The 27,764-nt window shown below is 44.3% G+C and overlaps 1 long non-coding RNA gene and 1 other non-coding gene across 2 annotated transcripts; one reads left to right on the top strand and one right to left on the bottom strand.

Moving 5' to 3' along the window:
• The first annotated feature begins 223 nt into the window (after window positions 1–223).
• Window positions 224–6,087, top strand: LOC125512833 (uncharacterized). Its single transcript, XR_007285564.2, has 6 exons — window positions 224–734; window positions 1,465–3,668; window positions 3,752–3,839; window positions 3,931–4,751; window positions 4,858–5,874; window positions 6,009–6,087. It is a non-coding gene; the product is annotated as an uncharacterized LOC125512833 (transcript).
• Window positions 6,088–6,090: 3 nt separating this feature from the next.
• LOC147965214 (uncharacterized) lies at window positions 6,091–7,793 on the bottom strand. Its single transcript, XR_015608201.1, has 4 exons — window positions 7,157–7,793; window positions 6,832–6,972; window positions 6,328–6,435; window positions 6,091–6,214 (listed from the first exon to the last, which is right to left on the bottom strand). It is a non-coding gene; the product is annotated as an uncharacterized LOC147965214 (long non-coding RNA).
• Between the last annotated feature and the right edge of the window lie 19,971 nt (window positions 7,794–27,764).

The raw sequence follows: 27,764 nt of genomic DNA, 5'->3' as shown, positions 1-27,764 counted from the left end.
TGCAACCAAATTACTATATAAATATCAATTTAATTTAAAAAATGCAAAAACAATGAGATCATTTGGATTTGTGGTTTAAAAGTTGCAGATAATCAAAGTTTGGTTAATAGAATTACTATCTTCTTTCAAACAAAAAAAGAAGGCCACGTTAATCACATATTTCAGTAATTTTATTTTTTTTGCATGGACATATTTCAGTAATATACGCTATCCGACCTTAAAAAAGTAATATACGGCAGAAGAGGTCACGCGCTGCACCAGACAGCGTGTCTGCCTGTCTGGTCACCCGGGCGATCGAAGCACGCAGTGGCGCGACCCACCAGACGGGTCGTCTGATCCCACGCGCGGCTGAACCACAAACCAGAGGAGGGGATCGAAGGAAGGGGGCGACTTCCTTTCTCTCGCCCCTGAACAAAAAAAAGATCGAAGCCAGAACAGACAGACAGGGGAGACACCAGATCGAACCAAGAAAAGAGAAAGGGGAGAGATCGGGTCAAGCGAAGAGGGAGGTGAGAAGAGGGTTTCAGGAGGCTGGCGGCGGCGGCCTCTCCTCCCTGACGGCGCGCTTCACGGCGGGGGAGCTTGAATCCTCGGGGCCCCTTCCTGCCGCCCCTGAACGCCGCTGCTCCTCTCCAACACGCTGCCGATCTTCCCCAAGGATCCTCTTCTGCTTCTCTTCTTCAAAGATCACGCACAAGACCTCAAGCCTTTCACGCAGAAGATCTTTTCTAGTTGTAAATCTCTGAAACTCTGTACTGTTTTGCTTTGATCTGCATATGACCCTGTGAATCATTGCATGGACATGGGTTTATTGGTGAAAAATTACTGTGAGAATACTTAGTATGCTACCCAGTGATCTTGATTTCTTGTATGAGTAGTTATGAGCGGCTGAATCCTGTTTCACTTGCTAGTACTTGGCTGTGTGTTTGATTAATCAGAATAGTACCAAAAATACAGTCCTATTTCTGAACCATTTACCTTTGCTGTCTACTATTTTGTTTTTTTTGCTTTGATCCTGTGACTACTTATGCTATGTTACATGATCAATACTCTCATAAGTGTCACAAACATGGAAGAAGATGCAGAAGAGCAGATGTTTTGCTTTGCCCCTTATGCTATGTTCTTGAGCACAAGAGCAGATCATGATGCAGGTGGTGGACAAACAAAGCAAATGGCAAATTTTCCCGTCACTGTCTCTCTCTGAATTTCTATTTTTCCATGATCTAGCCAACTACGAAACTGAACTTATTTACCCTCATGTCACATATACTACCATGTGACAGTAATACTATTTCTTCTTCCATCAACCAAATTTTGCTTTACAATGTATAGATAAATGTTTGCTTTACCATGTGACAGTAATACTGGTATGTATGTATCCCTGTTGTCTTGTCTTGTAATGCAGCTAGTGATGCTATTGACTGTAATGCAGCTACTAAAGCAGCTGTTATGTTTGTTTAACAGGACTGGCTTTACGGAGATAACGCAAAAATGACACGAGAGAAGAGCTGGATGGAGAGGGAAAGAGGTTCTGTTGAGTGGCAAACTGGCATGAAGGATTTCTTGAATTTTGCCTTCGATGGTGCTCACCCAGACTCAACAGTCCCATACCCATGTAGGAGATGTCTTAATATTGTTCCGAAAAAGAAAAAGGATGTTCATACTGACTTGCTGTTCAATGGGATGGATCCAATCTACACTCACTGGATATACCATGGTGAACAATCGGATGAGGGAAGCATGTCTGAAGATTCTGATAATGAAGACGCTGATACTCTCATAAGGGGCACAAACATGCAAAACAATACAAACATTGGTGAAGGTGCGGGAGACATTCATGTGGATGCTTCCAGCGGTGAAGAAAGGAACCAGGAGCCAAATGCAACAGCCTAGGTCTTCTTCGAACTATTGAAAGAGGCAAAAAAAGAGTTGTACCCAGGTTGCAAGGATTTCACGAAGCTATCTTTCATTGTGAAGCTTTACCAAATCAAGTGCATGTCTGGGATGACCAATAGAGCATGTGACTTAGTTCTGCAGATGTTCACACAGGTGTTGCCAAAGGATGCTCGCAGTGTTCGGCTTGGTCTTGCTTCGGATGGATTCAACCCCTTTGGGCTCATGAGTATATCACACAGTACATGGCCTGTCATTCTTATTCCATATAACTTGCCACCTTGGATGTGTATGAAACAAGAAAATTGGATTATGTCAATGATTATTCCAGGACCAAAGTCACTAGGAAATAACATAGATGTGTACTTGCAGCCCTTGATTGATGAACTGAATGTTCTATGGGAGGATGGTGCTGAGACATATGATGCTGCAACTAAATTTTTTTTCCAGATCTATGCATGCTTGTTGTGGACCATTAGTGACTACCCAGCTTACGCAATGCTGAGTGGTTGGAGCACAAAAGGCAAGCTAGCATGCCCGTATTGCCACAAACATACATATTTTTTATGGCTCAAGTATGGTCGAAAGCATTGCTACATGGGACACCGACGTTTTCTGCCCAGGACCCACAAATGGCGTCGAAACAAGTGTTTGTTCAACAACAAGGCAAATAATAGAGAAGCTCCAGTGGTACTTACAGGTGAACAAGTTCTGCGGGAACTTGATAGCATTCAGCATGCACCATTCGGACGGTCAAATAAGAGAAAGCGACCGGAAACTAGCAGCTGGCATAACTGGCGGAAGAAAAGTGTATTTTTCCAACTCCCATATTGGAAGAACTTGCTCGTAAGGCACAATTTGGATGTTATGCACATCGAGAAGAACATTTGTGACAGCATTGTGGGGACTTTGCTTGAGATGGATAAGAAATCAAAGGATGGTGTGAAGGCTCGTCTTGATTTACAGGACCTGAAAATTAGGAAGGACCAGCATCCAAAGCCTGGTAAGCATAAGTATGACATAAAGAAAGGTTGCTATACTTTAAAAAAGGAAGAAAAGATAATGCTCCTCAATTTTCTGCAGAGCATTAAGATGCCTGATGGCTATGCTTCACACATTAAGCGATGTGTAGTCCTCGATCGGTGCAAGATTAGTGGACTCAAAACTCATGATTGTCATGTTATATTTCAGAAACTTCTTCCTATTGCATTGCGCAAGCTTTTGCCAGAGAATGTTGTTAACCCATTGCTTCAGCTGAGTAAATTCCTTTCTGATTTATGCTCCAAGGAGTTAAGGGATGAAGATTTGGAGAGGTTGAGCAAAACAATTCCAGAAACTCTATGTCAGCTTGAGATGATCTTTCCACCAGCATTCTTTGATATTATGATGCATCTCCCAATTCATCTTGCTGAAGAGGCCCGATTGGGAGGGCCTGTCTTGTACAGATGGATGTATCCAATTGAGTGATACTTGCGTACGCTCAAAGGATATGTGCGTAACAAGGCTCAACCAGAAGGTTCTATTGCAGAGGGGTACATACTTGAAGAGTGCATGACTTTTTGCAGTCGATTCGTTGATGGAATGCCTACCAAGCTAAGTCAGTCCGAACGTCATGAAGACGGAGGTACAGATCAACCATCAACAGGAATTAGCATCATGAGTACAGTTGATTACTCCAAGAAAGGTTTTGTTTGTGAATCATTGTCTTTGGCTGAGATTAATCAAATGAGGCATTTCATAATAACAAACTGTGAGGAAACCGCGCCATGGATTGAGTAAGGATACTTATGTATTTTATTTCACATCATGATATGCATTAATACTTTCCTATTCAACTAACAATCATTTCTCTTTGAAGTGAACATCTTGAGGAGCTGACAAGTAAAAATTCTCCTAATCCTGAAAGGCAGCACAAGGAAGAGTTTGTTGGCTGGTTTGAGAGACGGGTAAGTTTATTTCGCATTTTCACTAATGTTCCTCGTAATAACGTACCAATGCTGTACATTACACTCACACATATTCTATTCCATGAAACAGATCACAGAACTCCACAATGATGGGAAGGTCAGCAATCTTATTTATGCGCTAGCTAAAGGACCTGATCATCTAGCCCGTGTATACAATCGTACAGTTCTGAATGGATATTTCTTTCGGAATTCCTATATCGAGCAGGACTTGAGTACCCAAAATAGTGGCGTCATAGTCAAGGGCGATGCAACCACAGGCAATATTGATTATTATGGGGTGATCAAGAAAATCATATTTCTTGACTTCCCTCCTGATAAGGAGGTTGTTCTATTCCAGTGTGACTGGTTTGATGTGCCTCCTGCCAACATAACTGAGAGTAAGGGGTATAAGAAAGACAAATATGGAATTATTTACCTTGACACTACTCTACACCAATTCCAGGGAGACCCTTACATTCTAGGCCTCCAAGCTCAACAGGTTTTCTATGTGAGATATGTGAAGAACCCTGATTGGGCAACTGTTATTAAAATGAATCCACGCAATTTGTTTGCTCCTTCTGTTTTAAATGGTGTAGGCCTTGATGAAGCTGTTGAAGCCGATGAAGGTGGTGACGCAGACGTACTGGATGTCGTCGATGCGGAAATTACAGTGCCAGAAATTACAATACCTGAAGAGATCACTAGTTGGTGCAGAAATGATGATGAAGGATCCAGCATTGATGTTTCAGTCATAGAAAATATAAAACCTGTTGAGTTTGAAGATGTTCAGTTCGAATCTGATGATGATACGGATGATGATGAGTCTTACGTAAATGATGGCCATGTTGCTCCTTTGGGACAAGAAGAATCAGATGATGACCAAGGGTTCTTTGTATAGTTTTTAATCTCTTGGTAAGGTGCTTTTCATATGTTTAAGCCATGAATATTAGTCCCTGAACTTTTTTTATGGTCACCTACGAGTAGTTTCTCTCCTGAAGTTTAATCTAATGTGAAACAGGTTCAAACAAGGCACCCCCTGCATAGTGTCATCGGTTGTTGCAAATGAGAACAAAAGCTAGTGCCTAGCACTAACAGTTTGGTGATGAAGAGAAGAGAAGAGTAGTTGATGTTCTTTTAGTGATGTTGCTGTTTTGACAGTGATGCTATGTACACATTGTTGCTATGAACTTGTGGTTTTTAGTGTTGTCACTATTTTCATTACTTTGCCATCAACTTATGGTCTTTTGTGTGAACAAGTATGGCTGCTGAAACTTGTGTGCTTTCATGTTGAAACTTGTGTTATATATCTCGCTAAGATGGTTTGTTATATCCTACTAAAATGTTGTGTCTATATATAGTTCTTAAAACTGCATATGTTTTCCTACTGCAGGTGCCACTTGTTGTCACAATTGCAAAGGGACGGTGCATGTATGCATATTTTAACTCTCATGAGTACTTGTAGAAGGAGAATTGTACAATGCTGAAAGATGTTATTTGCATATGCAAAGTGGGATCATATCTTTTGAATGATTCCGTTAGAATGAGGTCACTCCTTGACTAACTTGAACTTGAATCATTTGCTTTTTTATCATGGTTGGAGATGTGGTGTAGCATGAGCAGAAGCTAATGGACGTGTCAGCGAGCCCCGAGGGAGATGCCCCCTGCAACATGAAGAACACCATCTGGACAAAGGGGAGGTACACAGATGGCCAAGGATGAAAGGAGGCGTGCAGGTCTGTGTTTCACAGTTATCTCTTTCAGCACCAACGATTAAATGGTATGTAGCCGGTTAGGCGTGCTTGCCTGAAATGTGCTTTGTTAGTTCTAGAGCCATGCTAGCTTTGTATGTTGTTCTTGCAGCCTCAACGAGCTAATTCTATTTAAAGCTAATGTTGTTCAATCCTTCTAATTTTGACTATGTGTTCTATCCTTTTAATTACTGTTATTCAGATTTTTTCTTTTTTCTGTTGCCATTCAGATACAAATGTTATGAGATTTCAGGAATTTTGTCATATCTCCCAATCGCCTTAATTTTGTATGTTGTGTTCTAATTCAATTTTGATTTTATTTTTAGAAATGCCTACTTTAAAGCTGTGTGAATCCATTATTTTCCTTTGAGTTTGCTATTGAGGTGACTTGGGAACCTTTTCTTTAACTTGGTGGATGTAGTTGTAGTGATGGAGACTTGCCTGAATGTTGCTTTCCTGGGCGTGAAGTGCCTTGAATTATCATAAATTCTGTATAAATGTACGTACCTGTCTGCACCTGATGGTGATCTGCCAAAGTTTTGTACTTTCGAGGTAAATTTGCTACATGGGAAGATTCCTCAATGGCAATAATATACCATGATAGTGATAATTGATATGCATCCTACGCTGAACAAGAGCAAGACAGAAAAGAATAAAATATTCTCTCCAAAGTAATTATGGATTGTTTTCAGTGATTTTCAATTCCAAGTAATAAAGAATATAAGGTTACAATTCATCACCTGAAAAACAGATCTGTGTAGTCATAGTAATGTCTTCTCCAATTGACCATACCCTTAAGAATTTGATGAAAATGGATATATCATCAAGAGCCTTGCAAGCAAATTTATCTACAACAGGAAACACACAATGATGACATATCAGATATTCCCAATCACTATATGAAATGTTTAATGTTCACTTCCCCTTGTAACGTTAGCTTATCTAGCAAATTTCTGTTATTCTATACATCTGATTGGTAAGTTTCAAATAGTACAGGAACGAGATATCCTGCTATAATTAGAGTAGGGATCGACACTAATTAAACCTCTTGACACGCTCATTTGAAAGTCAAGTATATTTATGCAGCAACGCCTTATTACTCCAACAGAAGATACCATTACTGCTGCTCATAGGAAGAGATATTACACCATCAGTTGACTTTAGCTAAATTTGCAGCTTTCGTTACAATACATGAATCTTATTTATCTTGCTTCAACTGAAGGAAAAAAGAGAGGATGAAGTACCCGTCTTCCAGTCATCTGGCAAGCAACAGTCCAGTGCATATTGCATTGCAAACCTTGTTAGCAAGCATCATCGAGTGCCATTGTATCTTGAATAACAAAATTGTACAGGGATCTTGAATAGAACATCAAACAGAGGCACACCTAATTGAAATTACATTGGCACATTAGTACACGGTAAACTGCACAGTATGAATTAAAATTTAATTGCAAAGGATAATCCAGAGAGTTGACATGAAGTAATGTCTAAGGACTAAGATCAAATCAGAATTAATCCTGATGGTCAATACAGAAATGAGAATTCATTTCACAAAAATATTGCTCATACCAGTGAAGGTATCGAACTGTGCCCAGATGTTTTTGCGCACCCATGCCCCGCTCCTTGTTGTCTTGTTGCGGGCCTCCGCGCTGGGTCGCCCGTGAGCATGCCGAGCTCGAGCCCATCCTTGGGCACTTCGGCCAACGGATTCGAAGGACGGAGAAGAGCACAGGCGTGGAAGTGTTGTGCCTCCGACAGAGCCTAACGCTGGGATGCTCGCGAGCATGCCAGGCTTAGGGACCTCCTCGGCCACTTGGGCGACCGGATTCGTCGAAAAGGCGGGGAAGAGCAGGGGTTGCGAACCTCTGGTTGGCGGTGGGGAGAGGGAGCTGGCGACCAAGGAAGAATGGGGAACGACGGGGAGAAATGTCAGGGGCGGTAGGATTTTTTTTATTTTTTTACGTGAAGCGGTGGGAAGGTAGGTGACGGTCTGAGGGGCCTAACTGAGGAACCGGCTCCCTGTCCATTGATATGGGCCAGAAAATTACCAAAAGTCCAATCAATCCAGCCCAGCCGTTCGTCTGATGCCCAGCGCTCGGCTGAGTTTTTTTACCGGCTAATTAGCAATTGCGTTCTTGAATCGGAAACCAAGCTAGCTGCTAGGTAGGCAACGAATGAATCATATCCAAAATTGAAGTATTTGTAAAGGTGTAGTTAGATTTCAGTTGACTTTGACTAAGTTGAGTGATATTAGCATGTTTATTTTTTTTAAAAAAATCACCTTTTTATTTGGATTTATGTTTTCTAAATTTTAATACATTAATATATTTGTCATTTTTTCAATTGCGACTCAATTAACTATTTTTATCTCTCTAAAAAAATCCAATATTTTATAATCCCTCTAAAAATACATGAAGACGGAGGAGGATCCCAAAGATAAATATTACTTATGTATGTTAATATAAAACATTTTTCAGTTTAGTTTACAGAGGGCGTAGTACATAATGTTGTTTAGTTGTTGTTTTTAAAAAAATATGTAAAAAATTATAATAAATTTATGTGATCATGATTTTTTTCATGAAGACATATCTGTGGATCGTGTATTACACGCGCGCTTTCATTGTTGGGCATGAGACATATTTCAATGGCTCGGTAAAAAAAAGCCCACTAATAAGATTTAAAATAGATTATTATTATTATTATTATTATTAATTATAATACGTGCGTTGTATGTGTATGCTTAATAGTATATATAAGGACTCCTCTTTTATACTCCCAAGAGTACATACTCCCATCTCCTAACCGCAAGAGAAGATAAAACAGAACCGATGCATGCAACGACCACACACATGCATGTGTCTGATTGCTCCTAAAATTAAGGGATTCAATACCAGATGGCTAATCCGTCCATGTGCATGCACCGTTGGACAAAAAAAAGAATCCATGCAAGAAGAAGAAAAGGGATATGTACTGTTTTTTGTTGAGTATATAGTACTTTTATCCGAACGAGTGTACTGTCCTTTTTTATTGAGTATACATTGTTTCTCTTTTGCGTGTACAGTATATACTGATTGGTTTCATTATATGCATATACTAGGTTTTTTTCATTTGGAATGAGTTATTAATTGCTTGTGAACAAAAGAGGTACTACTGGTATTATTGAGTATATACTACTTTTATACAAATGAGCGTGTACTGCCTTTTTTTATAAGCATATACTGCTTTTTTTGGGCGGGGGTAGAGTATATACTGGTTGGTTGGTTTCATAATAGGCATATATAGTGGGGTGTTCGCCAAAAACTGAAAGAAGTACACCTCACTTTTTTTCATGGAGTATAAACCATTTTTTCGTGACTGGATATCCACAACTTTTTCCAAACAAAGTATATTCAATATTTTGCGATTGAGTATGTACCACATTTTAGAGATGGAGTATATGCACCCAGAACAAAAGTGATGGAGTATATACCACATTTTAGAGATGGAGTAACTAAAGTATGTGTCGGATTGTTTTTCGTGATAGAGTATATACCACTTCGTAGTGACCGAGTATATATCACGTTTTTGCCATGTAGTATATACTATTTTTTTGCGATGGGGAAAGTATATACCACAATGTGCATACCAGATCGACAATATATACCACATAACATGGATCGGGAGGAAGTATATACACCACTTGCCACTTGGTTTACAAAGGAGTATGTAAAACTACTATAGATAAGACTGATGTACAAATGAGCATGTAATACTAGTATTGTTCACTAAAAAAGGTACTGTATCAAGTTCTAAAAAAAGGTACTGTATAATTAATGAAAATAGTATACTACAGGAAATAGTACACTACCAGAAACTGATATTTTTCTGTGAGCCCAAAACCGACAGGAAAATAGGGTGTACCGACAGGAAAAGTATTTCCCGTCGGTCACCCGTCAGGGATAACCGCCAGGGATAGCTTGACAGGGAAAGTAAACTATGTCTGTCGGCTGACCGACAGGAACTATATTCCTGTTGGGTTTCCTCATTTTCCTGACGGGTTTGGCCCTACAGGGTTATATAGGCGTCAGGTTTGGCCCTACGTAGCATGATTATTTGAAATCAAAAAAGTAGTATAGTTGCTTCAAATACTGATATTGTTCCACTGCAGAAATACAAAGACTCAAAATGTAAATATACGTGCATCACATTAGAGCATCATTCTATGATGCGTGATACAAATCATCCTATGATTGTAGTGTGGCGTTATCAGAATTGTCGACGAAGTCCCTTGTGTCTTGTAGCCTTGTAGGTGTAGCCGATCCGGGCGAAAACCTGATCTACTAGGAAGCAACACCCTGCCAGGCGCCGGCTTGCGCGGCGCGTATAATACGATTCAGATCAGCTGTGTAGGTCAATCATGCCTGAGATATAAAGTAATTAGTCAAACAGGTGCACGCGGTCTCATCATACATGTATGCATGCACATGAATCAGCGAAGGTACCTTAGATCAATGCCGATGGGCGTGCATGTGCGCTCCATCTCTGGCCGCATGATACACAAACATCTTTTCGTCTTCTCGTGATACACGAACGTCAATTGCTAGTAGTAGATTCATCGACGCTGCTACAGATCTCGTCTCCGTCATCATTGTTGTTGGCCTCTCCATCGGTGCATCCCGTGTTCTCCGTAAAGCCGTCGTCAACTCGCGCAGACGGCCACATCTGGACTCCTTTGACCTTGGGAAATTTTATTAATCTGAGCGTGTAGGCAGCTTATCCTCCCTATAATTGTGGAACTAACTCAACTAATTAAAGTATAATTAACTATAGAGAATATCGTTGCAATATCCTGCTCCTTTTTGGCAACACTAGAGGATTGTTGCATTATGTTGTACATATTACCATGGATGCTCAATTTGTCGCAATATGTAATAGTTGTTGCAACGCAACGAAGATGAGGCAAAAGCCACCCTATTACAACCAATACATGCTTTGTTGCAATATGAAGCCATGTTTTTTGCAGCAGTATCTATGAGTAGCGCCACAAGGCAGAATTGTTGCAATATATGTCTAAATATAACCACAAAGATGTACTTTGTTGCAATACCTATCCTTTATTGCAACAAGATGACACATTCACGCAACAGGACGGAACTGTCGCAATAGCACTATCATATTGCAACGGCGATGCAGCTTGTGGCAATACATGGCTTCTATTGCAACAAAATGAGTACTTAGCGCGATGAAACAAAATTGTGGCAATATGTAGATCCTATTACCACAAACTAGAATTTTGTGGTAATATAACATTTTATTGCAACAAAAGATAGTTGTAGCAATAATTTTTTTGTTGCAATAGACCGGAATCCTTGTAGTGGGTAAAACTTATGTGTTTGGCTTGCCGGGGATCACTGTGCCGTGCAATCTTCTCGTCCCTTGTCGAAGCTAATTTCACGACAGGAGCCTGCAACTTCGTGTAGATGAGAAAGAATGCAGGATGCAATCCTATCTATATGCATATGCAAATGTTGATGAAATGCTTATGAAGTGATCTTGGTGTGCTCATGCATGCATCCAATCTTAGTTGGCCCCCCCTACAATGCCTCTTTATTTTCTCTTGCATGGGGTCATCGCACCGGCTTTCTACAAGGGATTACATGCAGCTGAGGCAAGGCTTATACAAAGGACTGCCCGACAGCCTCGCGCCTTACGGGTAATACTTGCATAGATGCTTAATATTCCATGAGTTTGGCAGCTGAGTGCCATCTCCGGTCTCTAGACGGACTACGCCGGGTTTGGTGACTCGTACCACCAGGTAAGGGCCTTCCCACTTTGAAGACAACTTGTTTGTACCCTTGGTGGACTGAACGCGCCTAAGGACAAGGTCACCTTCCTCAAAACACAGGGCATGAACCCTGTGGCTGTGATAGCAGCGCAAGGCTTGTTAGTAGCGTAGCACGCGTAGCAGCCTGGAGACGGTTCTCCTCGAGTAGCACAACGTCATCACGCCGGTGCTAATCTTGCGCTACTTCATCGTGGGCAAGCACTCGAGGGGATCCGTAAATGAGTTCCGTGGGGATAACTGCTGTCACGCCCAATATGCGATCCTATCCGAGAGGAACTCGAAGGTCCCACCAAGGATAGAGCCGCATATTGAAATGCTTTTGCAAGGTGGAAATCATTACATCATACCATTACATATTAGTTGGGGATACATAGAAAAGGCATACAACGCCACCAGAATACAACAAACATCATACATGGGAACAACATCTGACTATAGATGAAACACAAGCAGAAACTCAAACGACATCCAACCTGCTAGCATAGGCTGCCGACCAGGAACCTAACCCTCAATCAGAGAAGATGCAGAAGAAGAACTCCAAAATAAGTAAACATCGCTCTCACGTCATGATCATCGCATTACCTGTACTTGCAACTATTGTTGCAGTAAACTATGAGCCACGAGGACTCAGTAATCCCATTACCATGGGTATCAAGACTAGCAAAGCTTAATGGGTATGGAAAGGATAAGTGGTGAGGTTGCAGCAAGCGTCTAAGCATTGTGTGGTGGCTAACTTACGAGTACAAGATTTAGATGAGAAACTATGCAACGGTCGCAAACTAGTAATGATCAAGAAGTGATCCTGAACTACTTACATTCAAACATAAGCCAACCGTGTTCTCCTCTCGAACTTCCACGAAAAGATACAGTCACGGTTACACATGTGGTTGGTGTATTTTAATTGAGTTTACTTCAAGTCAACTACAACCAGATATTAACAAATTCCCATCTGTCACATAACCACGGGCACGACTCTCGAAAGTTTAAACCCTGCAGGGGTGTCCCAACTTAGCCCATGACAAGCTAACGATCCGCGGAGACAATCCTCCATCGCCGGACCCTCCGATCAGACTCGGAATCCCGTTGCACAAGACATTTCTATAATGGTAAAACAAACCCAGCAAGACCTCCCGATGCATCGACCTAGCCTGATAGGAGTCGCACGTATCTCGTTCTCAGGGTACACAAGATGGGCCAGACGTCAGGTTGGCTGAGACCCTGGTTGCCCAGAGGGCACCGGACATCGCGCGGTTTGGACCAACACTCATGAGGACCATTGGCCCGGGGATTGATTAAGAGTCCTCGGGTGCTAGCCCGTTGTAACACCCCGGATGTAACTTTCCCAATTTGTACTCCAACTCTTGCCGTTTCGGCGTTAAGTTATTTTATTTTCTTGGGTTCGGGTTTTTTTGTCTCCGTGTGTTGTTATCGTTGTCATGCATCTCACATCATGTCATCATGTGCATTGCATTTGCATACGTGTTCGTCTCATGCATTCGAGCATTTTCCCCGTTGTCCGTTTTGCATTCCGGCGCTTCGTTCTCCTCCGGTGGTCATTTCTACCTTTCTATCGTGTGTGGGGATTAAACATTTCCGGATTGGACCGAGACTTGCCAAGCAGCCTTGGTTTACTACTGCTAGACCGCCTGTCAAGTTTTGTACCATTTGGACTTTGTTTGATACTCCAACGGTTAACCGAGAGACCGAAAAGGCCTCGTGTGTGTTGCAGCCCAACATCCCTCCAATTTGGCCCAAAACCCGCCAAAACCTGCTCCATCATCTAGAGCATTCGATCACGATCGCGTGGCCGAAAACCACACCTCATTTGGACTCTCCTAGCTCCCTCTATGCATATATATACATCCCCCATTCCAAAATCTCGGATCCCCCTCCCCGAAACCTTAAAATATCTCCTCCGCCGCCGCCGGACACGTCCGGACGGACCGGATGTGTCCGCTCCGCCGCCCGCAGCCACTCCGAAGGCGCCACATGTCCCGCGCCCACATCCCCGCGCCGCCGCCCGCACTCCGGCCCACAAGGCCCAGGCGGGGCCCTCCCCGGACGGCGCCCGCTGCCTGCCGCGCTCCCCCGCCTCCGCCGCGCGCCGCCGTGCCGCGCCGCCCCGCTCCGGTGGTCGCCACCGCCTCGATCCGGTCGCCTCTGGCCGCCGCGCCGCCTTCGCCGACATCTCCGGCCGCCGCCTGAGCCACCGGCGCTACTCGCCGCGCCTCCCTGCGCCGCTCCGCTGCCTCGGCCCCGCCTCGCCCCTCGCCGTCCGGCGAGCTCCAGCTTCCTCATCTTCGGCCGGCTCAACTCCAGCGTCTACAGTGCTCCGACCGCCTCGGTTCACGCGCCGGGTCAAACCCTAGATCCGCGCGGGGTAAATTTCTGCCAGGTCCTCGGAATTGCCGATCCAAGTGCTCCTGTTCATAGCCCCGTAACTTTGCATCCGTAGCTCCGATTCATGCATATAGCATATCAAAATGTTCATCTCAGAGAGCACATCATTTCATTACATTGCATCATTTTCATTTGAGTTCATCTTGATGCCCGAAATGCTGTTAGAAGAAGGCTACTTGAGATAATTGTCAGATCTGCTACTCCATTTAGGTTTTTGTCATTTTTGCCATGATTATTGTGTGCATGATATGCCCTGATGCTCTACATATGTTTTGTTAAGGGTTTTGTCATCTTTCCAGAGGTGCAACCCATGTATTTTTGTGATGTGTGTGGTGACTAGAACAAACTTGCAAAGTGGTGCACTTGTTAATTCTGTTTTCAGGGACTTAGCATTTCCACTAAGTCCTTGAGCTGTTTATCTCTTGTTGTCATATATTCATGTTGTTTCCTAGTGATCCGTGCCTCTTTTGAGGATGATCAGTAAGGATGTTTTGTTAATATTGTAGTGCTCTATCCATCCATGTCTTTGTTTGCAATTATGGAGCACCTTAGCTTGAGTCAATCGAGCTTTACTTTTGCTACTTTGCGAATCTGGGCAGATTGTCAACTTGTTTGCAATTTTGCCGATGATGTTGTAGTTGATCCGTGCATGCTATGTTATTGTTCTTGCCATGTCTAGCTTGCATTTTGTGTATTCTTGATGGGTGTATGCTTAGCTTATCATGACTTGCACCATAGTGAGTGAATCGAGCTCGTAAACATGCCTACTTGAGTTATGTTTCAGCATGTGCCAGTTTTCACTAAGTCTGTGATCTGATTATGTTTTTGCTATGTTCACATGCTTGCAATTGTATTTTATGATCCCTTTTGGCTCAAGGTCACTAAGGGACTTTTGTTAAGCTCTTTGAGTAGCTCCATGCCATGCTTTAATTTGCCATGTTCAGGTCCTGTAGCATGTAGTTTTGTGGCTCCGAAGAGTGCTACCTGATCTGAAATTCCAGACAAGTGTTAATTTTACTAAGTCTGAGATCTGTTTGCCATATGCATTTTTGCCATGCTTGTTTGAACCTGTTAATGGATGATTTGTCCATAGCTCAGTGCTAGACTTTTGTTAAGCATCTTGAATGCATCCCTGCCATGTATTTTGTTGTCATGTTTGGGTGCAGTAGCATGTTCATTTCGTTGCATTTAGATGGCTACTTGCTGTAAATCGCAGACCGGTGTCATATTTGAATCGCTTGCCATTTCCAAAGCGTAACTCCGATTCCGGTGTTCTTTATATCGTTTTAAAGCGATTTCATATCATCTTTCCAGTGGCACACTTGGATTTCCATGTTGAGGCCAGGGTCTTGCATTTCCTGTCATATCTTGCATATGCATCCCGCATCGCATCCCGCATAGCATATCGTCATTGCATCATATTATTTGATCCTTGCACGTGGTTGATTGTCTCCTTGTTGCTTGTTTGTCTTGTTTGGGTAGAGCCGGGAGACGAGTTCGCTAACGAGGAGCCCGTTGAGTTTGCTTTCGAGGATCCAGTCAACTCTGACAACTGTGCAGGCAAGATGATCATACCCTCGAAATCACTACTATCTTTGCTATGCTAGATTGCTCGCTCTTTTGCTATGCCAATGCTAGGATGCCTACCACTTGCTTTCAATCCTCCCAAATTGCCATGTCAAACCTCTAACCCACCATGTCCTAGCAAACCGTTGATTGGCTATGTTACCGCTTTGCTCAGCCCCTCTTATAGCGTTGCTAGTTGCAGGTGAAGATTGAAAGCTGTTCCTTGTTGGAACATTTATTTACTTGTTGGGATATCATTATATTTCCATGTTATCTTAATGCATCTATATACTTGGTAAAGGGTGGAAGGCTCGGCCTCTCACCTAGTGTTTTGTTCCACTCTTGCCGCCCTAGTTTCCGTCATATCGGTGTTATGTTCCCGGATTTTGCGTTCCTTACGCGGTTGGGTTATAATGGGAACCCCTTGATAGTTCGCCTTGATTAAAGCTTTTCCAGCAATGCCCAACCTTGGTTTTACCATTTGCCACCTATCCTTTTCTTTCTCTTGGGTTCTGCAGACTCAAGGGTCATCATTATTTTAACCCCCCCGGGCCAGTGCTCCTCTGAGTGTTGGTCCACCTGTCAGCTACCGGTGGCCACCAGGGGCAACTCTGTGCTGGCCTACCCGTACCTAGGACAATCTGAGTGTGCCCTGAGAAAGAGATATGTGCAGCTCCTATCGGGATTTGTCGGCATATTCGGGCGGTGTTGCTGGTCTTGTTTTAACCTGTCGAAGTGTCTTGAATAAACGAGATACCGAGTCTGATCGGAACGTCTTGGGAGGAGGTCTATTCCTTCGTTGACCGTGAGAGCTTGTCATGGGAAAAGTTGGGACTCCCCTGCAGGGATTTGAACTTTCGAAAGCCGTGCCCGCAGTTATGGGCAGATGGGAATTTGTTAATGTCCGGTTGTAGATAACTTGAAACTTAACTTAATTAAAATGAATCCACTGAGTGTGTTACCGTGATGGCCTGTTCTCGGTGGAGTCCGGGAAGTGGACACGGTGTTGGAGTAATGCTTGCGCAGGTTGTTCTCTAGTTTCTCGCTCGCGCTTTGCCTCCTCTTCTCGCTCTCTTTTGCGAATAAGTTAGCCACCATAAAAGCTAGTCGCTTGCTGCAGCTCCACATATATTTACCCTGCCTTACCTATAAGCTTAAATAGTCTTGATCGCGAGGGTGCGAGATTGCTGAGTCCCTGTGGCTCACAGATTACTATTACACCAGATGCAGGGCCTGATGATTCCGCTCCAGGAGAAGCGCTTGAGCTCAAGTGGGAGTTCGACGAAGACTCTCAACGTTACTATGTTTCCTTTCCTAATGATCAGTAGTGGTGCCCAGTTGGGGGTGTTCGGGACCGTGTCGCTTGTTGGGTTATCTTTTATTTTGGCGCCGTAGTCGGGCCATGAGTGTTTGGATGATGTAATGTTATTTATGTACTTGATTGACATGGCGAGTGTAAGCCAACTATGTTATCTCCCCTTTTATTATTATATTACATGGGATGTTGTGAAGATTGCCTAACTTGCGACATATGCCTTCAATGCGATTATGCCTCTAAGTCGTGCCTCGACATGTGGGAGATATAGTCGCATCGAGGGTGTTACACCCGTCCCTAAGAAAGTTTTAGTTTTTATTAGGCAAATGGTAAAAGCAATGTTGGGCCTTGCTGGAAGAGTTTTATTCAAAGCGAATTGTCAAGAGGGGCCCATAAACCCTCATCGTGTTAGGGACACAAAATCAAGGAACATAACACCGGTATGACGGAAACTAGGGCCGCAAAAGTGGAACAAAACACCAGGAAAAAAGGCCGAGCCTTCCACCCTTTACCAAGTATATAGATGCATTAATTAAATAAGAGATATTGTGATATCCCATGATATCGATGATATCCTTGTCCCAACATGGAACAACCTACAACTCCACCTGCAACTAGCAACTCTATAAGAGGGGCTGAGCAAAGCGATGACATAGCCAAACAACGGTTTGCTGGGATGGTGGAAAAGGTTAGAGGCTATCATGGCAATTTGCGAGGCTTGATAAACAAGTGGTAGGTAGCGTGACATAGCGATAGCATAGAGACAACTAGCATAGCAAAGATAGTAGTGAGATCTAAGGTGACTTTCATATTGCCTGAAATCCCACTAGGAAGAAGATCGAGTCCATGAAGAAGACGAACCCACGTAGTCGAACAAATCCTCATGATCGCAACGAGACAGGAACTATCGAGAAGAAGCACAACCGGAAAGAAGCAAACAACATGGTAAACACACAATACAAAACATGACAAGATGCTCAACCAAGTATGATGCATGACAATGCTATATGTTGCTACTCATGGAAAGAGATGATGCATACAAGAACATCACATAAAAGCAAGTTTAGATGAGGCTGGAAACAAGATATAACAACTCCGGTAAGTCCTCATATGTAAATTTTGAAATCGGACCAGATCTGAATAACATGTTAGTTGAAGTGGTTAAACAGCAAGTTAAAGTGCACCATGATGATCTACGCATCTTTCTAGTCATGTTATATATAAAGTTCATTTAATTCGGAACTGCGACCTAGAAAATATGAGCAAAACAAGTTAAACATGGCATTGATGCAAAATGCTTACAAACACAATCACAAGCACTCCAAAACATGGATGCAACATGGCATGATGAAACTAAATGCAAAACCAAGCAAGTTTGATCTAGAGCATGCTCCAAATGGAGCCACAGTTCAGCAGATGCACTCAACACAAGTTTCAAACACAATCTGCCCTAAACAGCAACTAAGCACTTTGCAATCAAGGAAACAACATGCTACATGAAACATATGGACACAAACTTGACATGCACTCAATGTACAGATTACATGCTTCAAATAACATCAAGGTTCAGGTTCATAGGCATCAGTATTAATCCAACATGATCAAAGCAAAAGGCAACTTTATAAAATAGATTATGACAGTGAAAAACGGGGCATACATGTGAGCAGGGATAACATGTTGACATGTTGGAGGCATGAAAAAACATGCTAAAATGCAAGATCATGGCAAACAAAAGAGTGGCATTAAATTAAAGGTTAAGCATAGCGAAACATGATTACTAAGCATCTCCATATAACCTCTAAGTCAATGGCAATCATTAAGACAAGATTGAAAGTTATAACAGATTCTCAGACTTAGTGAAAAATAGAGTATGGCAGAAAACAGACTCATGATGCATACTTTCAGACAACAAAAGTATATGTTATAGGAACATTCCATGGCATCAAATGGCACTGAAAGTATGTACATATTAATCACTACAAAACATGAACACTGAGGTACTACTATAAAACAGTAGAACATGCTCCAAACATCATGGCAATATTGCAAATGATAACAGATTCACAGACTTAGTGAAATAAACTGAACATGGCAGGAACAACGACAAGTAGGCATGTTAATATATGCATATCATGCCATGTGAATATAACCAATGGCAAAAACACATGTTTGTGCAACTACTCATGTCAAGAACATGGTAATAGGATGCATAGATCACTAGCTATTCACATGGCAAAAATGAACTCACTAATAACAGGCTGATAGAAACATTATTTAGCAAATTTAGAGCATGGTAATGACAAGATACATAAGGCCCTAATTGAAAACAAGGAGATGGATGGATAGAGCAAAAAAAGATCTACAAAACAACCTTACTAAGCATCTCTAGATTATGCATGGATTCACTAGTAGCATCAAGTTAACATGGCACCATAATTTAGCAGGTTCAGACTTGGCAGAAAATACGGTCACTAAAATCAGCAACAACAAGTATCCTACTTTGCATGCTTGTACTAGTCACCACAGGGCACATAAAAATACATGAATATGCTCCCAAAACATGTTGACATGATGCTCAAAAGATAGACACACTAAATGCTATGAAAAAGACAAATCAGCAAGTTATGACAATTTCCAGCAGATTATAACATTTAGCACTTTTGCAAGGAGGATTAAGGCTTCAAGACAAGCAGTAACATGCATGCAAACTACACCATCCTCTAGAGCATTCAGAGATGAACATTTTGACATATCATACGCGTAAATCGGAGCAACATGAACAAAGTTATGATGGTCCAAACATGCACACTTAGCAACACAGATCCAGGGACTTGGACGAAAATTCAACCTCAACGGAACGGAACGCGCGCGGAGCAGGCCAGGTCGTGGAGCGGGTTGCGGATCGGGTCCCAACGCGGTAGGGGAAGCCGGTGACGACGAAGACGGCGGCTCCGGCATGGATCAGGGCGGTGGCCGGAGTCGGGGTGGCCGGATACGGGGCGGCGGCGACCGGATCTCGCTGGAGGAGGAGGTCGCCGGCGGCGAGGAGCGAAGGCAGCAGAGCGGTCGAGGGGGGCACGCGGCAAGGTCGGCGGGGCGGCGCTCTCCGGCGACGCGAAGCGGCGGAGTCGGGGCGCGGCACCAGGCGGCGAGGTCGCACGATGGCAGAGTCGGGCGGCTCGGGCGCGCGGGCACCCGCGGGCGGCGGTGGCGCAGATCCGGGCCCGGGCGGGCCCGTGATGGGCTTCTACGGACGGCGGCACCGCGCGAGACGGGCGGCGGCACCGTGCGAGACGGGCGGCGGCTGGTTGGACGATGGGCGGCGGCGGACGCGTCAGGTCGCTGGGCGGACGTGTCCGGCTGTGAGAGGAGGGGGAAGGCTAGGGTTTGATCCGGGATTTCGGAGGGGGAGGTGTTTATATAGATTCTGGGAGCTAGAAGAGGGCTATTGAGGTGCCGTTTTCGCCCACACGGCTGTGATCAACAACGGAGATCATGGAGGGGATTTAGATGGGCTAGTGGGTTGTTGTGACGGGGTGCTGGGCTGCAAAGAGAAAGAGGTCAACGTGGTTAACCATTGGGGCATCAAGCGATCTCCAAATGGAACGAAATTTTCCTGACATTGTACCGGTGATGTACCAAGACCACTCTCAGCCCATTCCGAGAATGTTTTTCTCCCGCTCACGAAATAAGATATGGGAGGTGCGGCGGGTGCGTGCGAGTGTGGTTGGGCTCAGAACGGACACAGAGAGAACTGGGAGACCCAGACGTATGCAAGTTTGGAAAACATGCAGATGAAATGCACATGATGACATGGTAAAGTGCAACACACAAGCGAATGACAATGATGGCGAATAACTGGAAGACACCTGGCGCATCGGGCTTGGGGCATCACAATTGCTTCTGCTCCGTAGACCAGGGAGAAGGGAGTCTGCCCGGTAGCTCGGTTAGGTGTCGTTCTGACGGACCATAGAACTACCGGCAGCTCCTTGATCCACCGCATGTCGTGCTTCTGCAGCATATCGAAAGTTCTTGTCTTGAGTCCACGTAGCACGTCAGCGTTCGCCCTCTCAGCTTGTCCATTGCTCTGGGGGTGTGCCATAATGGCGAATAAGATCTTGCATCCGAGGGTACGAACATATTGCATGAAGGCGTGGCTCGTGAATTGGGTGCCGTTGTCGGTGATGATCCTTGCCGGAACTCCAAATCAACACACAAATTCTTTCAAGAACTTAATAGCTGACTAAGCATTCACCTTTCTCACAGCAGCCACTTCCGGCCACTTTGTAAACTTGTCGATGGTGACGAACAAGAATTCAAAGCCACCGATTGCTTGGGGGAAGGGGCCAAGGATATCGAGCCCCCAGACCGAAAATGGCCATGATAAAGGGATTGTCTGAAGGGCTTGGGAAGGCAGGTGTGTTCTCTTGGAATGGAACTGGTAGGCTTCACATGTCGTGACGAGCTCAACCGCATCTTGGAGGGCTCCAGGCCAATAGAATCCTTGCCGGAATGCTTTCGCAACTAATTCCCTTGATCCAATGTGTGAGGCGCACATTCCTCTGGGAATCTTAGCCAGCAATTCCTTTCCATCCTCCCGGCAGACACACTTCAATTTCACACCATTGGGCCTCCTTCTGTATAGAGTGTCATCGACAAACTGATACATACTGGCTCTCTGGGCTACTTTCTCAGCTTCATCCTGGTCGCCGGGAAGTTCTCCGGTTTTGAGGAAGCGGACAATGTGCCTTGCCCAAGTTGGAGCCTATGGCTCTACAACTAGGACTAGCGGCACCTCGTCTGCTGTGGGAGCACCAGCCTCGTTCGCGGGGTCCATGGGCCCGGCTGGAGGGGGTGGTCCGGCAGGCTGTGAGGAGTTGTTTCCGGCGGGGTCTCTGCCAGGAGTGGATGGCTCGACCGAGAGAGGCTTACCGTAGTCCAACTATCCCCTTTCCGGGCCATTGTGGCTGGTGATATGGAGGTCTGAGAGAGATGGAGAACAAAAGTTCCTGGTTCCACAGGAAGCTTCTGCGCAGCACACTTTGACAGGTGATTAGCTACGATGTTTTCCGCATGGGGTACGTGCTCTGTTTGCAACCCATCAAAGTGCTCCCCCAATATCCTCACTTCCTCGACCTATGCTTCCATCAATGGGCTTTGGTAATCCTTTTGGACTTGTCTCACAACAAGCTGTGAATCTCCTCGTATGATCAACTTCTTGATTCCCAACTCTATTGCAGTTGTAAGTTGGCAAGGAGCCCTTCATACTCAGCTGTATTGTTGGTGGCTTCTTCCTGGGAAAAGTGCATTTGGACGAAGTACTTCAAGTGCTCCCCGGAGGGGGAAACGAGAAGCATGCCAGCCCCTGCACCTTGTAGGGAAAAAGCTCCATCAAAACACATAATCCATTCTTGGGGTGATTCCTTGCGGGGGACAGCTGTCTCTGTTACTTCCTCATCAGGGGTTGGGGTCCATTCTGCAATAAACTCTGCCAGCGCCCTGCTTTGAATAGTTGATGTGCTCTCAAACTTCAAACAAAAGTTCACTACTAGGAAAAGGGGTACAGATAATATCAACACTAATGGCGCACTAGACATGTGGTGTGCCACTCCTATATAGCAGTGGCGCACCATGTGTCGGTGTGCCATTAGTGTTATAGACAATAATGGCGCACCACATCCATGGTGCGCCACTACTAACATAATTTTTTTCCAAAAATAGTAATGGCGCACCACGGCACAGTGCACCATTACTAGTTTTAACTAGTAATGGCGCACCACACGCCCGTGCGCACTACTATCAATTTTTTTAATATTTTTTGAACTCATAAATATTTTTAAATTTAATTCATGGGCACTTTTTGAATTCATGAATATTTTTTCAAATTTGATGATATTTTTCATATTCAATTTGAAAAAATATTGAATATTCATGAGGACACTCGATCTCGATCCCCCTCCATCTCGATCGCTATCCCCCCTCGCCAGATCCCCCTCGCCGCCGAGCACCCCCCGCACCCTCCCCCGCTCTACCGCCGCCGAGCACCCTCACCCGCTCCATCGCCGCCGACGCCCCGCACCCTCCCCCGCACCCTCCCCTATGTCCTCGCTCGGTTCCCCTGAACGGAATCGGCCGAGCGCACCACCCACCCCTCCCTCCCCCCGAGCGAGACCTAGGGTTCAAGACGCCGCTGCGGGCCCTCTTCTAGGCAACAAAAAATCCTAAAAAAATTACTAATGGCGCACCGCTAGGGGGTGCGCCATTGCTATCCAAAAAAAAGATATTAATGACGCACTACTAGGGGGTGCGCCATTGCTATCCAAAAAAAAGATTACTAATGGCGTACCTCTAGGGGGTGCACCATTGCAATCCAATTTTTTTTCTAATGGCGCACCGCTAGGGGGTGCGCCATTGCTAAGCCTCCCCCCACTAAAATCCCCAGTCCCCTTTCTATCTTCCCCATTGCTAACCTGCCGGCTCCCCCGAACCCAATGACCCCCCCTCCCGCGCCACCGCCGCCTTCCCCGCACCCGACGACCGCCGCCCCACGCCCCCGTCGCCTCCCCCGCACCCGACGACCTCCAGCCCCGCGCCGCAGCCGCCCCCGCGCCGCCGCCGCCTCCCCGCACCCGACGACCCCCGGAGTAGTAGGAGGAGGAGGCCCGCGTCCACCAGGAGGAGGAGGCCCGGTGGAGCACGTCTTCTTCCTCCGACCGACCCCATCTCGCCGTCGCCACGACCTTCCGTTTTGCCGAGCGGCTTTGCCTCCGCCGTCCGTCGCCCGTGCAACCTCGCCGTCGTCCGTCACTACCCGGCCCCTGCGCAAGTGCCCCTCCCCTCTCCTCTTCCCCTTCCCCATCTTTTCTTTTCAAGTTCAGAAAAAATAAATACAAGCTCATCTTTTTGTAGGAAAACATGGATGCATCCATGATTTTAAATGCTAGCAACCACAATCGTGCATCAACGCACACCAATCCTATTATGGCTTCTATAGACTTGGTATAGTGTGAAAATTTAAATTCATATTGATATTTGAATTTATCATGGCTAGCTCTTCAAGATAAGTCCAATGAGCAATATATTTCAAATTGTGGAGCAAAGATAGGACTGAGCATGTTGGTCAAGTGAAACCTCATTAATTAAATTACATTCATTGGAAGGTTCTTTGCATTTTGTTAACAAAGAGATGATTTTTTTATGTTTTGAGACAGATGGTCATCATGTAGGAACATATTATGTACCAACTAAAAAGGGTTGAGTTCTTTTGTACAACTTTGCCACATTGTCACAAGTCATAGACATACTCACGAGTGCACGCGCTAAATATCTCTCATGCTGATACTGTAGGAGTAAAATCCATGCCCTGTTAACAATGTATTACAAGATTTTTGTCCATATGAAGGTAGAGGACCATATGGTCTGTGGCCTTTTCATCCATATGAAAGTAAAGGCACATTGTGGTGTTAGTTTTCTGCATTTGTCTCCCACCATCGCGTCGTGATGATTTTGCAGGTACCCCGAGAGGCCCTTGAGTTTGCCAGAATGTCGATTAACTTCCGTTCCGGCAAATTCGGGTACTCCATAATGTCCTATTTTCAGCAAAGGTCATGCTCAAATTTTCTGTGAATTTTAGCATGATTTTGCTGAAAATAGGACATATGGGGTACTTGCGACTAATGCATGGGCCGGGGTATCTTAGTACTTAATTAAGTAGGATCAACTGCCTCTTGTGTTATACATATAGAAGTGTGATATCAACTCATAGTTATTACTAATGTCAGTTGCTCGTCATCGATAAACCCTAATCTTGTAGGATGACCTACTAAAAAAGCCCATACCACATATTCTATTGGGCCTGGCTGAAAATGCACAAGTGTGCATGACTAACAATATTCTATTGTAAAGCTAAACAGGAAAGAGGAACCACTCATCCTAACCATTTGCTCTCAAAATTACGACTTCACTTCTTACTACTGAAAATCTTAGACCATCTCCATTCACCAATAGCTCAAACCAGTTCGAAGGGCGTGTTTTCACCACACTGCGGATTATCTTATTGGACCCAACGCAAGAGATGATGTAGTTTTGAAATAGGAACGTAGGAAATGTCGTCATCGGACGACGAAAGTCTCCCGGGGGAGTGTGGCTGGGGCCACGACGATTGAGGTCTGTGCGACAGGCCTCACCTGGACGATGATCGGCAGTTCAGCATTAAGCTCGAAGAGACCTTCGAAGTTGAAATGGTACACAACGACGACAAGTGTTATTTTCATAATTAAGGATGACTTCAACTATTTCAACGTGTAATTTTCATCTATTACAATTTGAGTATACCTTATCCCATGCCATGCAAGACGCTATGTCTTGGAGAGGATGGATTTTGAAGACCATGAAAATTCTGAAACAAAGAAAATTCACCTAAGGACTCATCACGATGTGGATTTTGAAGTAAATATGTATAATTCTGGGAGCGTAACCCATTTTGGTTGCAAAAATTGGGAAGCATTTTGGAAGATGTATGGTTTTCATGAGGGTATGCTTGTCACCATGGATCTTGGTGATCCTGACATCGACCAAGACAATATAGACATTTGGGACCTTGTTGATACGCCTCCAGTCCTACCGCTACGTGAGTTTCTCAAACATAGTTAATTATTAACTAATTTATATTGTTCATTTCAAAATAGTTGATAGCTTATTTCCATTGACAGCTTATTTTCATTGTTCAAAGAATGTGCAGGAGATGGTAGACAAAACCCACTACACCGATGGCTCCGAATTAACTTACAAGGAGAAAAATCATCTGGTCGGATTTTGTACTGACATTGAGAATTACAATATCTACAATCAAACTCCTCAACATTATGGTCAATACATGCCACTAGTGCATGTGTTCAACTATGGTAACTACCATGGAGATACCCTGGTAAGATTTTTTACTATTACGACATCCGTGCATCTTTTGCATACTTCTAAAACTAGTACATCATTTGCTAACTATGAAGTTATTACTATGTTTTTCTACAAATAATCCCAGAGAATTGTGTGCCTCATTTGATGTATCAGAAAGGTAGCCTTAATGTTTTGAACATACATCCAGGTCATCCTACGAATCTCAACTGTCCATACCGGATTTCTAAAAGAAATGGAGACATGCAAATAAAAGGATGGAAAAAATGTATGGACAATCGTAAGGAGGTTCTTGGAAGCAAAAGGAAGTGAAGCGCAAGAATTGGAGACACGATGATCTCCATTCTCCATAATGGAGAGTCATGATCTATTTTGTTTTATGCTATTTTACCTTAAATAGGGTATTTAGGTCATGTTTAGGCATAACAGTAGCGGTAGCACGGAGATAAGAGAGGACACATCTCTCAAATATCTCCGAATGCAGCATTACTTTCGACAAACTTGCTACTCGCGGTCTCGAGAGTTTTAATGTTCTATCTTTGTCCGGTCTTTTGAATTCGGAGACTAATATGATGAATTGTATTCGGAGACTAATCTTCTATTGTATTCAATGAATCTGTTGTTGCTGTGTGGTGCTGTCTATATTCTGTCCAGTAATATATTTTGTAACCTGTGCAAATATCAGAAAAGAAAAAAATCCCTAATATTCATACTAGTGGCACACCACCAACTAGTGTGCCATTAGTAAGCTAGAGCACACTAGTTACGCCTCATCAACTAGTGCGACATTAGTAAGCCAGAGCACATGGGTAAATATGGCCCCCTGGGAGGCATACTAATGGCGCACCGTGGAATATACTAATGGCGCACTGCGTGGTGCACCATTAGTATACCAGATACTAATGTCGCACCCGTGGTGCACCATTAGTAAAAAATTCTAATGGCGTGATGCTAGTGGTGCACCTGTAGTGCGCCATTAGTAGGCAAAACAGGTGCGCCACTAGCAAGCCTTTTCCTAGTAGTGGTTGGATAACTCCAAAGCCCACTCCACTATTCTGCCGGTAGCCTCAGGTTTTCGGAGTACCCTTTTCAATAGAAAATGAGTGACAACTGTGATCTCATGGACTTGGAAGTAGTGTCGCAGTTTCCTTGAGGCCATAATGAGACCAAAGATCAACTTTTGCACGCCTGAGTGCCTCAATCTAGCCCCTTGTAACAAGGAGCTGATGAAGTACACTGGGCGCTGCACCACTTTCTTCCTTGCCGCATCCTTGGGGTTGCTCTCGTTGCCGTGCTCATTGTTGTTCTGATCTTTTTCTGACTCTACCGTTATCTGCCCACTTCCTACCTCATCCACTTCTCGTTGTGCTACCAAGGCCGCACTGACCACTTGGTCGGTTCCCTCCAAGTATAGCAACAAAGGCTCTTTGGGTTTGGGTGCAACCAAGGTAGGCACTGACGATAGGTAGGCCTTCAATTCCTACAGAGCTGCATATGCTTCCGGGGTCCACTTCATAGGCCCTGCCTTCTTCAAAATTTTAAAGAACGACAGGGCACGCTCGGCAGACTTGGAAATGAATCTACTTAGCGCGGCAACACATCCCGTCAAGAGCCTCACATCCTGAACTGTCCTTGATACTTGGATCTGCTCGATGGCTTTGATCTTGTCGGGGTTAGCTTCGATCCCCCAATGGGACATGAAGAAACCAAGAAACTTGTCGAAGGGGACTCCAAACACACACTTCTTCGGATTAAGCTTCAAATTGATCTTGCGCGGATTAGCAAATCTCTCCTCCAAATCCTATATAAGTGGTCTTATCCTTGGTTTTGACCAGGATATCATCCATATAAGCTTCTATGTTTCTGTGTAAATGTGGCTCAAAAGCAATCTGAACTGCCCTTACAAAAGTGGACCGGTACTCTTTAGTCCGAATGGCATGCGGACAAAGCAGTATGTACCACATGGATTGATGAATGATGTCTTCTCTTCATCTTCTTTGGACATGAAGATCTAGTGATATCCGGAATACGTGTCCAGAAAGGAGAGCAAATCACACCCTAAAGTGGAATCCACAATCTAGTCGATGCGCGGCAAGGGAAATGAGTCCTTCGGGCAAGCCTTGTTGAGATCTGTGAAATCAATGCAAAGCCTCCATTTCTCA

The sequence above is a fragment of the Triticum urartu genome, chromosome 6A (assembly GCF_056163025.1).
Source record: "Triticum urartu cultivar PI428250 chromosome 6A, HENAU_Tu73, whole genome shotgun sequence".
NCBI classification, from domain to species: Eukaryota; Viridiplantae; Streptophyta; class Magnoliopsida; order Poales; family Poaceae; genus Triticum; species Triticum urartu.
The sequence above is the reverse complement of the archived record's forward strand: the minus strand, read 5'-3'. Positions and strand labels throughout refer to the sequence as shown.